The 4,721-nt window shown below is 43.8% G+C and overlaps 1 long non-coding RNA gene across 1 annotated transcript; it reads left to right on the top strand.

The window, feature by feature from the left end:
- The first annotated feature begins 329 nt into the window (after nt 1-329).
- Nucleotides 330-4,721, top strand: LOC141985778 (uncharacterized). Its single transcript, XR_012639013.1, has 3 exons — nt 330-465; nt 612-699; nt 4,404-4,721. It is a non-coding gene; the product is annotated as an uncharacterized LOC141985778 (long non-coding RNA).

Genomic DNA, 4,721 nt, shown 5'->3' with positions numbered 1-4,721 from the left:
CCTGCCTGAGGTTATAATACATCCATTTATATATGGACCTAAACTAGAATCCTCTGGATCCAAACCCCTGGATCCAACCCCCTGAATATTGGGGATATTTGGAACTGGATCTGAACCTCATGACTTGATCCTATATCTACGAGGAGAATGGACTGGAATCCCAATCTGAACAATCCCAAATTTCAGGCAAGCTCAGATTCAGAATCACCGAGTCTGGGAAGCAGGCTGCAAGCAGCTAAGGGCTGCAGGGAAGGAGGACGAGGAAGAAGCTGCAGCTGTTTCTCTTCTAACAGATGAACATCCAGAAATTTGATGGAAATCTGCTGCTGCTGGTGTTAGGCCCTCCACCCCCAGGCACTCCCTGATGTGTGACCCACACAAACAACAGCAGGGGAGAGAAGAGTCTTTAAAACAACTTAAAGATGCAAAGGAAAAAAATGCATGAGTCATGGTCCTAAAGGGCAGGTATGTTAGAAAATGACCGGAATAGAAATGATTAAAAATAAAATTTGTACTGTCCCTTTCACCTTTTCCGTTAGTGAAGTCTCCCAGTGAATACGGTGTTAGTTGGACAGTGGAGTGTAACTACCTTTCTGTGGCTTTCTTTCTAGGGAAGCCAGCCAGCTGGGAGTAAAGATAAGATAGGCAACATGGAGAGGGGTGTTGCAAATGACATGTGACAGGAGGCCTCAGTGTTTGGTAAGCAATATCTTTCACAACACAACTGAAGGATGGGACTTTCAGGGTCACTTTTCCTGCTGCAGTTTTTATCTGTATCGTTATTTTCATGCTATGTATGAAATGGGGCTTAGAAACACCACTGTGACTGCATGTTTCCCCTTTAGTACTGATTGCACTAAGCAACTATTTGGGGGAGTGATTTTGAGGGGTGAGGAAAATGTGCACCCCAAATGAACAGTAGGAAATCTTGCTTCTGAGTGGGTGATGAAGAGTCTGATTGTGGGCACAATCCTGCAAGCCACTCAGTGGCCTCCATTCCCACTGAAATCAGTGGGAGTTGAGGGAACTCAGCACCACTTATTTTTGTCCTTACAAGTATATCCAATGTAAGTGCACAGGTCAGAACTGATTGGCCAGTCTCCCCTTCCCAGTTTGATCACTGACTCCCTGGACTTCAGTGGAGTTACTCCTGATTCATATCAGTGTAAGTGAACCAAGCCCCCTGGCTTCTTCCACGGTTCACAACAACATACTTCCAGTCCTGCTTATTACCAGTCCCACCACCCGAGTGAGCCACTCGCCTCCCTCTGCCAATTTTTGGTTTTGTTTTTTTTACTAACCTCCAAAATGCAGGGCATAAATAAAGACAAACTGGAGCTCTTTGTATCTTTAACCAGACAAAGATTCAGGAATAGTGAATGCAGTAACAGTGCATACAACATCTAGGATGACCTGAGAAGGTTCATAGTAGAGTGTCAGGGCATGTGTGCATGGACTCTTGCCAAACAATATTGTGGATACTTAAGCCAATGCCCTTTTATAACAGTTAGTGTTAAATGAGACATGGAGGCTGCTGAAAAACTGTTACGAAACGTTGTCTAGAATGACAGCATCTGATACAGAGATGAGAGAGGGCTTGTTCCCTCCCCCTAAGGGACTATTTAAGGTTCATTGGTCCTTTAAGACCCCATTCTGCGGGTCATCTGGCCTGTACCCAGTGGTGCTGGAACTAGGGATGTTGGGGATGCTGCCACACTCCCTGGCTTGAAGCAGTAATAACAAACACCAAATACATGATTTCCATCATCAGCACCCCCACTATAAAAATTGTTCCAGCATGCCTGCCTATGCCAGCTACTCTTCAATCCCTGTTTTGTAATCCTTCCAGGGGCCTGACAGGGTGCAGAAAATCCAGTCCCTTTTAACTGTTTCCCAGCAACCTCTCCCCAGTGGTTTCTGGGTCTGTTCCTAAAGCAGCTCCTTGCCAGCTCTCTGCTGGGGTGCTCCCTTGCCTCTCTGGCAGCAGCCCACTTCTCCCTGAGCTGCAGTTTTTTATCACAGCTTTTGATAGTCAAATAATGAGCCACAGGTCGGGGAGTAGCAGTTCTGGCCATTAACTCCTTAGTGGCCATTGCAGCATAAGGTCTATGAATGCCATTGCAAGGGGCCATGCCCTACTCATCTGACTCATGCAAAACTTCTGCAGGAGTTTTATGTGAAGGGAACATGAGTGGGCCCAGGGTCTGTTACATGACTGTGTTGTGCTGCAGGAGGAAATGAGTTTGCTGTGTAATGGAGTTGGCAGACGATCATAAAGTGCTGGTCTGAAAGGTCAAACCCTTCATCTAACTTGTTACTCAAGTTCGCCATCTGTTTTTATGATATGCTTATACTCTTAGGAGTATATTTTTATTGTTTTATGAGTGTCTGTCATGCATTCTCAGCTGGGAGAACAGCAGAGCAGTTCGGCTTTCTAGCGATATACAGAGAGTTTTCACTGAGGGCATAATTTGAAGATGTTGGAGTCACGACAAGTGTATCTGAGGATAACACATGGCAGGCAGAACCTTTGTTAAGAATGCTGATGCTCAAGGATGAGCCCAGGCTCTGTCTGCAGGACCGGCAGTTAGAAAAAACATCCTTTCATTTGTAAACTGAGCAAATATAAAGGGACATTATAGAGAGACGAGTAATTTAACCCGACAATGCCATTTTTGCAGTCGCTGTTTTGAGCAGAACAGCACTATGGGCCTGATCCTGCAAAATTCAAGTCAATGGGAGTTTTGACATGGATTTCAGTAGGGCCTTGTGACAGAGCATCTTGAAAAATGTGTATACTCTATTCTGGCTGTCTATGATTAAATGACTTATAATCAAATGTCTTCGCAGAATAGTCTTCACTAAATGATAATAAGAGCAGTAACTGTCTGGGGGAGATGGGGGAGTCAGGACTCTGGAGATTGTTCCCCCTCTTAGTCTGAGAAAGCCCAGATTTGGTGACCTTCCTGGCATGTTGAAAAAGACATCAGGTTGATTGGGGTTTGGAGAGGGCTGCTGCAGGTATGTTCCCAGAATGATGAAGGGGTGAATAGGAACTTTTTCATAGGTGGCTGGCTGGCTGAGTCCTTGTCTGATTGTTTAATGCTGCTGGGTCTATACCTAATATTAACTGAGTGTTGGAGGGCCCAGAGCCTTGTATAGCTATCTTTATACAAAACTATTTACATCAAAATTAATTAATAAAATAAAGAGTAGAACAGGTGAAAAAGGTATTGCATACATGATGATATACGCATGTGCCCAAGGTGTATATATATATCCAAGAAAGCTGGACATATCACCAATCTGCATTTTCTCGACTGGGTTGTTCTTCTTGTAGAAATACTTTATATTTACTTAAAAGTGAAAATGTCTCTTTAGAAAATGTATAAATCTTATCTAACATCTCAAGGGCTGACAAAAGTCCCTGGTTTTGTTTCTATTTTAGAAAGCAAAAAAAGCATTCTTACTGAAAAAGTCCCTAGTTTATATTTGTGTGTGTCATACTTTCAACAGGAATGATTTTGATCAATAAACTAATTAAGGGGCTGTTAATCTTGTCAAAGAGCTTGATAATAAAATTCAGATGAATAATCTCAGAGTAGTGGATCTCCTTGAATGCTTTGAAAATATGGGCAAGTAAACCAGCTATTTTGTCCAAGCGTCTTTCAAACGTTGGATGCTGCTAACTTCAGAGGACAGGTATGACTGATTTCAGGCACCAAGACACACTTCACAGGGAAAAGATACCTCCTGTATCTGTAGGCCCAGCCTAATCACTTATGAGACTCCTTCTCTTAGGGACTTGACTTTGAAGCAGAATATTGAAGAACTAACTTAAGGACATGGCTGTATTTCTTGGATGACACACCCACAATGGTAAAAAGGAGATGGTGTTTTAATACTCTGAAGAGCCAGCTTTGGGCACTCAAGCTTAGTTTTGCAGTCATCTATAGGGCAAATCTGATCACCAGGGTCCAGCTCCCTAGCCCAGGCTTGTTATCTCAAAGGGGAGCCAAGATAACTCTTATTGAGTAATGGGTGTAGGTAACAGAGTATAAACAAGCTCCTTTTTCTCAGAAGAGCAGACCCGCCCTCTGCTGTATCTGTCACCGGTGGACTGGTGTAGATCTCCTTCCCTCTTCCCTATGTGCACAAATAATAAAGACTGACCAGAAAGAAGGGTAAAACAACAGGTAAGTGTATTAAGGGATAAATTACAGATAAGGGAAGGGATAAATGTAAATGAGCAATAACTATATAAACAAACACAAAGCCAGTGACACAGCAGCTCTTCCCATGAGCATAAAGCTCAGGCCCAAAAATACAGAACCCACCCTGGCAACTGAAAATGTAACCCCAACTAAGAAAAACCTAATTATTATGTCTCACTATATTCCCAGCACTTCCGTGGCGGCGAAGTCCAGGACCTCCACTCCGTGGGTAACGGGAACCCGTAGAGGAGGAGCACTGGAGAGTCCCTCAATGACCGTTGGGATGGAAGAAATAGACCGAGAACCCTTTGGTTGCTGACGTTCCCAGGAACAGGAGCAAGTAAAGTGGAATGCGTCTTCCTCTTTCTTCTCACCTCAGGGATGAATGGTATTCTTTGATGGTGTGCTGCTGCCAGGAAGACCCAAGATGGACTGCACCACCAGTCTGTGATTACAGTCCTTTTATACAGTTTGTGGCAGGAAAACATGGTATGCTCCTGGGAAAGA

Source organism: Natator depressus, chromosome 4 (assembly GCF_965152275.1).
Source record: "Natator depressus isolate rNatDep1 chromosome 4, rNatDep2.hap1, whole genome shotgun sequence".
NCBI lineage: Eukaryota > Metazoa > Chordata > Testudines > Cheloniidae > Natator > Natator depressus.
Note: the sequence above shows the minus strand (reverse complement) of the source record. Positions and strands in the feature narration are given on the sequence as shown.